General features: G+C 42.3%; 1 protein-coding gene across 1 annotated transcript in view; it reads right to left on the bottom strand.

Annotated features, from left to right (window-relative positions):
- Positions 1 to 12,124, bottom strand: part of FKBP8 (FKBP prolyl isomerase 8) — a 301,240-nt gene extending 289,116 nt beyond the window's left edge. Inside the window, exon 1 of the mRNA XM_077475920.1 lies at positions 11,987 to 12,124. The gene's annotated coding sequence lies outside the window, so the exon portion shown is untranslated. The remainder of the gene's footprint in view (positions 1 to 11,986) is intronic.
- Positions 12,125 to 12,553: the final 429 nt, after the last annotated feature.

Here is a 12,553-nt window from a genome sequence, read left to right on the forward strand (position 1 = left end):
TCTGTAGCATTTGTGCATGGCAACTAATCAGTGTCTAACTTCAAGCGCTGCCATCTCCCGAGTGACAGTTTTTGTCTGTTTTCATTGTCCACCATAAGATAAATTTGCAGGAGTCAGTCATCCCAGTACACAGGCACCAGGCCAGCAATATAAGCGGAGATGCACATGCGCATGCTCCGTTTATTAATCGTTAAAGAATTGAAATCGTGATTCCACCCCCCTCCCAATGTTAAAAAAGCATTGCCCTGATACTATGTAACAAGTGCAGAGTCCTCTTGCTCACTTCTGACAGCTAACAAGAAACAAAACAAAAAATGCAGCCTATCAAGTTTATTTCAACATTGGAGACAACTATAAACAAAGTAACATTTCATTCTTAGATCAAAGGAATGAACTTCAGCCTGTAAACGAGGTCCGTTTAACCACCTAAAGACTAAACCTTTTTCTGACACTTGTTGCTTACAAGTTAAAAACCAAACATTATACTTTGTTTTTTTAGCGGAGACCTTAGAGAATAAAATGACGGTTGTTGCAATATTTTATGCCACATTGTATTTGCCCAGCGGTCTTTCAAATGCAACCTAACAAAAAAATAAATAAAAAAAACACCCCACTTAAGTTAGCCAAGTTTTTTTTTGCTAATACTGCAGCTGCTGACTTTTAAAATAAGGACACTTACCTGCCCAGCGCGCCCGCGATGTCGGCACCCGAAGCCGATCTCTCGATCGTCTCTCGGGTGCTGCCGCCACCATCTTGAGTATGTGAATCAGGAAGTGGAGCCTTTCGGCTTAATTTCCCGGTTCCCTACTGCGCATCCGCGAGTCGCGCTGCGCAATAAGGATGGTCCCGCTGCCTCTGGGATCCGTGTGTTTCCCAGCAGGCAGCGGGGGACCTTCGGAAAGGGGCGTAGATTCTGCGGAAAGGGGCGTACCTTCTGCAGAATCTACACCGGAAGTGGGTGCAGATACCTGTACTGTACAGGTACCTGCACCCCTCCCCCCTGAAAGGTGCCAATTGTGGCACCGGGGGGGGGGGGGGGAGGATTCCAATGAGTGGAAGGTCCACTTTAGGGTGGACCTCCGCTTTAAGCTGTGAGAACTGTTAGAGAATCGTGGTCTTTATTCTAAGCAAAAAAATAGTGATTCTCATTTTAGCCAGCATTGTGCAGCTCTACATGTAGGCATATTTGAATGCAAAAGATCTAAGACCCCTTTCACACCACACCGTCCATAGTGGCGTTTTACCTCAGGATTTGCGGCGCATTTTGCCCACTAGCAGGTGCTTTTACCCCCCGCTAGCGGCCGAGAAAAGGGTTAAAACCACCAGCAATAGCAGTGTTTTGCCGGCGGTATTACAGTGCTGCCCCATTGATTTCAATGGGGGGGAGCAGCGGTAAACACACTGCTCCAAAGAAGCTGCTGGCAGGACTTTTCCCCGACATCCTGCCAGCGCACCGCTGTAGTGTGAAAGCCCTCAGGCTTTCACACTACAAATAACGGTACAGCTTTTTTAGGGCGGATTGCAGGCGCTATTTCTAACGCTATAGCGCCTGCAAAACGCCCTGGTGTAAGAGGGGTCTTAAGATTTAAAGATCTCTTCTGCAATAAAGAGCCTGCCTGCTCACCGTTTATGACAGCAGAAGTTTAGTTCTGCTTGAAGCGTACACCCGCAGGAATGGCTGTGGTCTGTCTGTACAGAATGCACAGGTGCTCCATGCATCCCTGTGTACTGACACAGTCGCTGCTCCCGATTTGACATCCGGGTGCAGGTGTGTGTCCCTATATGCAGACAGTGCAAGTTCAGGGACATGTGCCCGCATCTATGTTATATTGGGAGCAGTGGCTGTGTCTGTGCAACTCCTGCATCCCAATTTACATAAATGGGACAACTGTACATCCTTTGCGGGCACACCCTGTAGTATGAACGAGACTTTAAAGTGGTTGTAAACCTCAGACATGAAATATGAACAAAGCATATCCCTCTACAGCAGGAGTAGGCAATCTTAGAGAGTTGGAGATCTACTTAAACAACACTGATGAAGTCAAAGATCACTGGGCACAGTGTCCTGTTAGGACTGGTTCACACCAGCAGGTGATGCCAAAAAAGCAGGTTCCGTGTGCGTTTCCTGCACCGTGTTCACAACGCACTGCCTTTGTGATCTACTGCAGGTGATCTCAAATGCTGTGGACACAAAACAAAAAAAACAAAAAAAAAAAGTATTACAAGAGAGTGCAGGGCCAAGGAGTGCCGCTGCGCTCTCCTCTTTTAACTGATAAACAGCAGCAGAGGAGGCTGGGGGCAGAGAGAGTAGGACCGAAGGTGTGGCAGAGGAGGTTGAGGGTGGAGAGAGACAGTTAGCAATAGAAGGCCGGGGTCGGCAGCGCAGATCCGTTCCACCTGTCACCTACCCGGGGTCGACAGGTAGCCTGCAATCTATGGGTTGCTGACCCCGGCTCTACAGTGTGCACTTTTCTTGTCCAGAGCACTAAGTGTAATTTCTGTCCGCTGCTTTGTTCCACTGTTATCAGCATAAATCACCTCTGACAAGTTTACCTGACACCAAGAGAAAAAAAAAAGACAGGGGATGGACCCCCAGCTGATTGACAGCCTCAGCTCTGTTCCTGTGTGAATGGGGGGGGGGGGGGGGGGGGGGGCTGTCTCTTCCCTCTATTCAGCTCTCAGAGCTCTCCTTTCCTCATATCAGCTCTCTACCTCTTTTTTTTAATGACAGCTCAGACAATCTTTATATATTTCTGTAGAAAGAATGCAGATGAAGAGGTCCACTTATGTAGGAGAATTGATTTCCTTTCTGTGTATCACCTAAGGCAACTCACTTCACTGGGTATATGTATGGGCTTAAACCACTTTAACCACTTGTCCATGGAAGGTTTTACCCCCTTCATGACCAAGCCATTTTTTTGCTATTCGCAACTGGGCTACTTGCCAACCGCAATATGTATATGTACGTTGCAATTTGCAATCGGTTTGCCGGGATTACAGCTGAAGACATCAGCCATAACCCTGGTATAGTTGTTATTTGCAGCTGGCTTTCTCATGAATCTGGAATGATTTTTAAAGCAGCAGGAGGGGACATTCCCCCACCACCACCACTCGCCGGCATTTCTCGGGCGAACCAATGGAAACGGTAAGCCCGATAAACACTGGCGAGTGGTGGGAGCGGGGAAGGTCCCCTCCCACCGCTTTAAAAAACAGATGGTGCGTCCAGCTACTTTCATAGGCGATGAAAGAATTAATACTCTGATCGCCTCGATGGCCTTGGAGGTACGAAGCAACAGCATGACTTTACTTCCAATCCAGTTAATACATTATTATTTTTTTAAACCAAAATAAAACATTTTTGATCTTTTGCGTTTAAAAGATATTTGGGGTCAGATCTCCCCAAAAAGAAGACCTGTCATGCTTATTTCTAAGGAAAAAAAAAAAAAAGTAAAATTAGAAAAAAAAAAAATATAAAGTGCCGTATCCCTCCATGCTCGCGTGCAGAAGTGAACGCATGCGTAAGTCGGGCACGGATATGTAAACGGTATTCGCACAACACATAGTTGGTGAGGTTGAAAAAAAAATACACAAATCCATCAAGTCTAACCCGTGTGTGATTATATGTCAGTTAGGGCTGCAACTAACGATTATTTTCATAATCGATTAGTTGGCCGATTATTGTTTCGATTAATCGATTAATCAGTTAAAAACCTTAAAAAAGGGAAAAAAAGGTAATTTTGCTGCGATTTGTATTTTTACTTTTTTTTTGGCCAATTTGTTGCTGGGCAGATTCAAACACACAAATTGCCGCAAAAACTTATTATTAAATGCTTTTCTGCAGCTTCTCCATTGAAGTATATTGAACCAAAAAAAACAAACCAAAATCCAAACCAAAAAAACAAAATAGCACTGTTTTGTGTTAAAAAAAAAAAAAAAAAAAGTACTTGTCTTTTCCAAATACAGCTGCTTTTCCAAGCAGCTGAAAAAAATCATGGATATGAACGTGTCCCATAGGAAACAATGTAAATGAACTGTAGTGTGTTTCTGCAAATAGCACCAAAAACAGAGAGGTGTGACCCAGGTCTGAGATGTTTAGTAACATAATGGGGTTAAAAAAACTAAAATTAGTCCAAAAAGAGCAAATAATTACTACTGTAAGGGGTTCATTTTTTAATATGAGACAGTGAAAGTAATATTTACAGGAGCGATTTGCTCTTTTTGTACTATAAAGGGCGAATTTTTTTTTTTTTTAACCCCATTATCTTAGTGGCCGATTAATCGATTATGAAAATAATAATCGATTAATTTCATAATCGATTAATCGATTAGTTGTTTCAGCCCTAATGTCAGTATTACATTGTATATCCCTGTATATTGTGGTCGTTCAGGTGCTTACCGTATATACTCGAGTATAAGCCGAGATTTTCAGCCTCTTTTTTGAGGCTGAAAGTGCCCCCCTCGGCTTATACTCGAGTCATCGCTGTCTGCCCGCTCGATCAGCGTGTCGAGCAGACAGACAGCGGCCATTCTAGAATTCAAAAGCCGCGCCTCCGGCTCCGCCTTCGCCTGTGATAGGCGGAACACTGAATTTCCCAGCAGCCTGTGTTCCGCCTATCACGGGCATCGTCTCATCCTCGTACTACGGACGAGGATGAGACGATGCCCGTGATAGGCGGAACACAGGCTGCTGGGAAATTGAGTGTTCCGCCTATCACGGACATCCGATAGGCGGAACAGCAGTCAGTGGGAAATTGAGTGTTCCGCCTATCACCGACGGAGGCGCGGCTTTTGAATCCTAGAATGGCCGCCGACGAAGAGCTGAAGGACGGAGGCTCGGCTCGGGACGGGACGGGCCGGGCCGGGACGCAGGCTGGACGGGACGCAGGCTGGACGGGACGCAGGCTGGACGGGACGCAGGCTGGACGGACACAGGTAGGCTGCACGGACACACACACACACACACACACACACACACACACGGATGCATGGACACACACACAGGGATGGATGGACCCACAGGGATGGACGGACACACAGGGATGGACAGGCATGTCTCACCCTCGGCTTATACACGAGTCAATAATTTTTTCCAGTTTTTTGGGGGTAAATTGGGGGCCTCGGCTTATATTCGGGTCGGCCTATACTCGAGTATATACGGTATATAATAGTTCCTTGAAACTACAAATGCTCCTCGCTGAGACCACTGCCTGTGGAAGGGAATTCCACATCTTGCCACTCTTACAGCATAGGGTATCACTGCAAACAGAGTGAGAAAATTTCTGGCGCTAGACCTCCTCTGTAACTCTAAACAGGTAACCTGTAAATGCGTTGAAAGTATCGCCTATGGAGATTTTTAAGAAACGTAGTCTGTCGCTATTCCACGAGTATGCACAATTTTAAAGCATGAGATGTTAGGTATCTATTTACTCATCGTAACATCTTTCACACCCAAAAAAATGTGCCAAATATTGTGTTTTTTTTTTTTTTTGTTTCTTTTATTCATTAAAGTTTTTCCCAAAAAATTGCTTTTGCAAAACCACTGCACAAATAATCATGTTAAAGTAGAAATTGCAAGTCGCCGATTTATTCCCTAGGGCAGGGATACGCAATTAGTGGACCTCCAGCTGTTGCAGAACTACAAGTCCCATGAGGCATAGCGAGACTGACAGCCACAAGCATGACACCCAGAGGCAGAGGCATGATGGGACTTGTAGTTTGGCAACAGCTGGAAGTGCGCTAATTGCAGATCCCTGCCCTAGGGTCTTTGCTAAAATAAAAAAATAATTAAAAAAAAAAGTATGTTTGGAGTTGTAAGTAATTTTCTAGCAAAAAAATACTAGAGGTGCACCAAATGGAAATTGTGCTGCTGAAACCGAAGATGCACTCGCCAAAAAATAAATGAGATCTATTTTATTTTCATTAAAATTTTATGATTTTAATTAAAAAGTTGAGTATAATACAATGTTTTATATACACAAGACCGTATTATACTTTAATTAAAATCATTCAATTTAAATTAATACTAATTATTGCCCATTATCGCCACCTTTTGGAACAAGAAAAGCTCAAGAAAAAATGTATCCCTTTAAGGCTGGGTTCACACTGCCACACGTAAGCGGCTCACGGCAGGGTTCTGGTGCATCCTGTTCTACATTTCAGGTCCGATTTCAGTCCTAATTTTTGGCTGAAAAGGACCAAAAAAGACGCACAGGTCTCCTGTGCAATTCATACCGGACCCACTCCGGAGATGTGTGAACTGACTCCATAGAGAGTCGGTCACAATCTTCTGACACGTGAATTGGATGTGATGAAACCTGCATTGAATTCGCGATAGTGTGAACATGGAGCTGCATGATTCTGGCCAAAATGAGAATCACGATTCTTTTGCTTAGAATAAAAAGGATCACGATTCTCGCGGCGTAAAATCTTTAACATTATACCAAAAAAATTGGGCTAACTTTACTGTTTTTTTTTTTTTTAAATCATTAAAGTGTAATTTTTTCCCAAAAAATTGCATTTGGATGACTGCTACGCACATACAGTGTGACATAAAATATTGCAACAACCACCATTTTATTCTCTAGGGTCTCCACACACAAAATATTGTGTATACCACATTTACCATTGACTAATGCAGAGCTGCAATGCAAGGAGATCAGCTAAAAAGTAGTTGGATCTGTATGTGCGTTATAATCGATTAAAGAAAAAAGTATAATTATATATATATATATATATATATATACACACACACATACATACATACATATATATATATATACATACATATACACACACATACATACACATATACATATACACACACACAGTTACTGATTAAACTTTTTTTTTTTTTATTGACCAATGTTGATTAGGGCTGAAATAACTAATCGATTAATCGACAACTAATCGATCATGAAATTAATCAATTACTATTTTCATAATCAATTAATCGGCCAGTGACATAGTGGGGTTAAAAAAAAAAAAAAAAATACAAATGAGCCCTTTATAGTACAACAATATAATCACTACTGTAAATATTACTTTCACTGTTCTACAGTAAAAAAAATTAACCCCTGCAGTAGTGATTATCTGCTTTTTTTCTACTATAAGGCTAGGTTCACATTGCTGCGATGCGGGAACGCCGCGAATCCGCGGCGTTTTCCCGCATCGCATACCTCCCGCCGGCAGTTCACACTGCCCTATGCGGACGGCTGGGGGTGTCAATGTTATGTTAATGACACCCCCAGATCCGTCGGCATATCGCAGTGCGATCTGCCGACTCGCACAGGAATCGGATCGCATGGTGTGAACCCCCATGCGATCCCGATTCCGTTGCGGACCCAAAAAAGGGTCCCGTGCGAGTTTGCTGCGGGACCGCTGCGAGTTCAGCCATACTATCTGTATACTATCTGTATGGCTGAACTCGCAGCGCTACGGAGATCGGATGTGATTTGCTGTGCGAATCACATCCGGTTCTCCCCCCGCAGCGGTGTGAACCCAGCCTAAAGGGCTATTTTTTTTAACCCCATTATGTTTCTAAACATCTTAGACCTGGTTCACATCTATGTGTTTATTGGTGCTTTCTGCAGAAATACACTACAGTTCATTTACATGGTTTCCTATGGGACACGTTCACATCTGAAAGGTTCAGGGACTTTTAAACGCAAAATGGTGCTTTATTGGTTCACATGGAGCACTGCAGCAACAGATCAAAAGCAAACTGCATAGGTGTGTACGGAGCCGTATGCTGGCCACACCGATCAATTTTCAGATGAGAATATTCAGACGGAAAATCTTTGTACATTCGCTGAATGAAAGAACTTTGTTTGAAATTTTCACTTGTTTTTAACATTCTGTTTTTAAAATGAATGTAATTTCTGAACGAAAACCATAAACAATGTCTGAAAATTCCTTTGACTAAGTTTTCTATTATTTCTAAATTTTCCTGTCACTGTGATTGAAAATTAACGTCAATTTGACCCACTTTTTTTTTTTTAAAGGTTATTAACCGATTAATCGAAACAATAATCGGCCAACTAATCGATTATGAAAATAATCATTAGTTGCAGCCCTAATGTCGATTATAACGCACATACAGATCCAACTACTTTTAGCTGATCTCCTTGCATTGCAGCTCTGCATTAGTCAATGGTAAATGTGGTATACACTATATACAATCACCCGCCATTAGTTCGTTTCCACAATCCATGACTTAACTTCACACAAATATGTTTTAATTTTAAACTGTAGCACTGACGCAAGTAATTTTTTTCCCACAGTAGCGCAACAATCCCTCCACTTCCAGTCTAACTAATCACTCTCACCTTATGGCATGGACCCCTGTGCAAACAGGTGGTTATGCAAGCGGATATAAAAAGGGTTAACACGGACCATAAACTTCTCTCACGTCTCCTTGGATCTCAGCAAGGACACCAGGTCATGGGTAGAAAGAAAAGATCGACGTGCTCACCGCTTAAGATTTAATTTTTGTGTTTAAACACAAACTACTCACATAAAGATGATAAAAACACAGCATGTAAAGCAGACAATCATGTTAGTTCCGTAGGGCAGCAGCGGGTGACGTCATACGTAGCTCCTCCCCGATACGCGCTACGTTCAATCAGAACTAAAACGTCACCGGATCTCCCCCCCCCCCTTCCCTTCTTTAGCAGATGGAGGCACTTTGGGGAAGGGGGGGGGAGGAGTCCGGTGACGTCGATGTCCATGACGTCACCGGATCTCCCGAAGGCGGCAGAGAGGTGAGTACCGATCAAAAGAAATTTGATCAATTAATCTTTAATTTCCACAGCCCATGTGTGTGTATGCATGTATATTATAATATATATATATATATATATATATATATATATATATATATATATATATATATATATATATATATATATATATATATATATATATATATATATATATATATATATTTTAATAATAATAATAATAATAATAATGTTTTGGGGTTCCAAGTAATTTTCTAGCAAAAAAAAAAAAAAAAAAAAGATTTTAACTTGAAACCAACAAATGTCAGAAAAAGGTTTAGTGTTTAAGTGGTTAAACTTCCCTATTTTTTTTTTTACACCAAAGTGTATTCCTTTCCAAATTGTTACAATGTTTCTACTTAAGTTCCACTGCTAAAGAATGTTGCGATTCTTGGCAGACTGCCTTTTTAATTTTTTTATTTTTCCCCCCCCCTTTGTTTTGACAGCGGTCGGCTTTAGCAGAACGAAGTCTCTGCATAGAAAGAATCAGGAAATACTTTTTTTCAAGAACGCAATGAGGGAAAAAAATAAAAATATTGTGATAACGATTCTTCACGATTAATCGCGCAACGCTAGTGTGAACTCAGCCTAAAGGAGAAGTACAGCCACAGCTTTTTTTGGCTGTACTTCACCTGTGGATCACATGAGTGCAGTTCTTTTTGCACTCCTGTGACCTATTTTCAGTAGAGAGTGGGCTAAAAATCTGCTCTCTGCTGACATCACAGAGTCGGTCCAGGCTTGGTGTCATCACGACCATAGAGCCAGATCCCTGGAACGGCACACCACTCAGCCTCTCAGCAAGCCACTGAGAGCCTGAGCCAGCCATTCCCACCCCTCCACAGCCCAGCGGGGGGGGGGGGGGGCTTGCAGACAGTCAGCAGCTCTCTTCTCAAAGCTGTGAGAACTGAGTGTTCGGCGTTTCATTGCTTGGTTCTCAGACGCTGGGGGACCGATGCTGCATCCACCCTAGGGAACTATGAATCAAAGGAAAAAAAATTAAATAGAAGGGGAAGAAATACATAGAATTTAAAATAGAGGTATGGGGCATGTCTTCACACTGGTACATTTTGCTTCCGTTGTAGTGTTAAAAAATTCGCTTTCTGCATTTTTGGTCAGGAAAAGAAAAAAAAAAAACAGTAAAAATAAACAAAAAAAAAAACCCACACACACCCCCCTTCGTTTAAAATGTGTTGAAAACGCCACAAGAATGCACCTGTGTTACGTTTTTGAGTCACATGCACTATGAAACACACACCATAAGCACAGTAAAATCACATTTTCTGTGCCTTTATCAGCAACTATTTCTTTGTCGTCAAAATGCACAAAAACAAAAAAATAAATAAAAACACACCCCATTTTCGGCTGCCGAAATTTTGGTGCATCTAAAAAAAATACCAATTTGAAAATCTGTAAACAAAGTGGCAATAAAAACGCCTCGCTGGAAAGTGGTAACTAACAATTGCACAGTCATGCAAGATTGTACCCAAACGAAATTTATATAAAGAAAATTTTTAAAATAGAGCTTTCTTTTGGTGGCATTTAATCACCATTGGGTTTTTATATTTAATTTATTTTTAACCACTTCCCACCCAGTCAATAGCAGCGGAAGTGGTTCAGTTATCCTGACTTGGGCGTCATATGACGCCCTTCGGGATAAATGTCACCGCATACCGTGGGGGAGCGCATCGTGGTGATCAGTGGTGCAGTCTCAGTATGACAAACTGCTCCACCGATCTCGGTAAAGAAACTCTGGCGGAGGCTCTTTACCATGTGATCAGCCATGTCCAATCACGGCTGATCACTATGTAAACAGGAAAAGCCAGTGATCAGCTTTTCCTCACTCGCGTCTGACAAATGTGAGAGAGGAGAGCCGATCGGTGGCTCTCCTGACGGGGGGGGGGGGGGGGGGTCTGTGCTGTTTGTTTATCAGTGCAGCCCCCCCTTGGATGCCCGCACTAGACCACCAGGGAAGCGGGCAACATGTGGATGGCCAGGTATATACCCTATGGCCATCCACATGTGCAAATAAATGTCCAATCTGTGCCCACAAATGGGCATTGACTGGCACCATCATGTAACATGTAAAAATGTGTAAATCGGTGATGCTCAGCAATGCCACCTATTAGTGCCCACCTATCAGTACCCATCAGTGCCCATCCATGCCACCTATCAATGCCCAGTGCCACCTCATCGGTGCCCGTCACTGCAGCCATATCAGTGCCCATAACTGAAGAAAACATAATTTTTTTTGTAAATAAGTAACAGAAACAAAGAAAAACTTGTTTTTTTTTTTTCAAAAGTGTTTGTCTTTTTTTATTTGTTGCACAAAAAATAAAAATTGCAGAGGTGATCAAATACCACCAAAAGAACTATTTGTGGGAACAAAATGATAAAAAATGTGTTTGGATAGAGTGTAGCATGACCGCGTAATTGTCATTCAAATTGCGACAGCTCTGAAAGCTGACAAGGGCAGGAGGGTGTCTAAGTACATGGTATTGAAGTGGTTAGAGTTTTGCCAAAGACAATACTTTTTTTTTTTTTTTTAAACTATAAAAAAAATATACAAATATAAAAAATAAAAAGTTTTCATTAATTTAGGCCAAAATTTATTATACTGCGTCTTTGATAAAAAAAAAAAATCCCAATAAGTGTATATTATTTGGTTTGCATGAAATTTATAGCATCTGATACAGATACTGGATTTTTTTTTTTTTTTTACTGTGATCAGCGACTTCTAGTGGAATGCTTATTGCATACCAGATACGTGATCCAGTGCACAGCAGCCGCACTGCTGCAATAAAATGTACCTAGGGCAGCTAAGTGGTTAAGCTATAAAAAAGAAAGATAGCAGCTGATTGGTTGACATTTACCAGCTGCTTTTGAGGTTAGTGTGAGGTGCTTTCACTCTCCTATTAAGCTTATTTCCCATTGAAATAAAACAAATCCAATGTACACAAGCCCTTAGTATACAATGAAGGTGTGCTAGGTGTCACCAGGCCTAACACTCTCTATATAATGGCAATAGCAGTGTAGAGGTACAAGCAGTGACACACGAAGCGTCTAGAGACCTGCAGCTAGGACACACTGGCAGCTGACTGTACAACTGATGGACACAACTTGCTAGGGAAATGAATACACGACTCTTCTGTCACTAGTCCACAGCAAACAGCAGCGCCTCCGAGCTCTCGCCAATACAATCCCCCCCTTACCGTGCACTGCCACCAGGCTCCTGTCCTTCCCTGCACCTACAGCTGCTTCCCACCTGCACTCAGGAGTTCTTCCGGAAACAGTATGTAAACTGCGCTGCCATTGGCCAACACACTCTGCCTCCGGATAGGCCAGGCAGCTCAGCGTTACACGTGACCAATCAGCTGACATCGGTACCGTGTAGCCTTGTCTGTGGGGTGAAAACATAGCCAAGGGACATGGCTTCAGTACATAGAAGCCATTGAAATGTTGCTGCATTCCTGTAAAAAAAAATACGAGTTGTCTGCCTGCCAGGTTGGACCCAATAATTTTACCACTTTTTAACCCTTTTCCTGCAAGAGACCTTGCTGCCTTTATTTTTTTACACATTTAACTACTTCAGCCCCGGAAGGATTTACCCACTTCCTGACCAGGCCATCTTTTGAAATGTGGCATAACTGACAATTGCGTTGTCATGAGACATTGTACCAAAAACAAAATTGATTTCCTTTTTTCCCCACAAATAGAGCTTTCTTTTGGTGTTATTTGATCACCTCTGCGTTTTTTTTTTTTTTGTTTTTTTTTTGCGC

This window comes from Lithobates pipiens, unplaced genomic scaffold (assembly GCF_037356315.1).
Source record: "Lithobates pipiens isolate NorthernLeopardFrog02 unplaced genomic scaffold, aLitPip1_a1.2 Scaffold_13, whole genome shotgun sequence".
NCBI classification, from domain to species: Eukaryota; Metazoa; Chordata; class Amphibia; order Anura; family Ranidae; genus Lithobates; species Lithobates pipiens.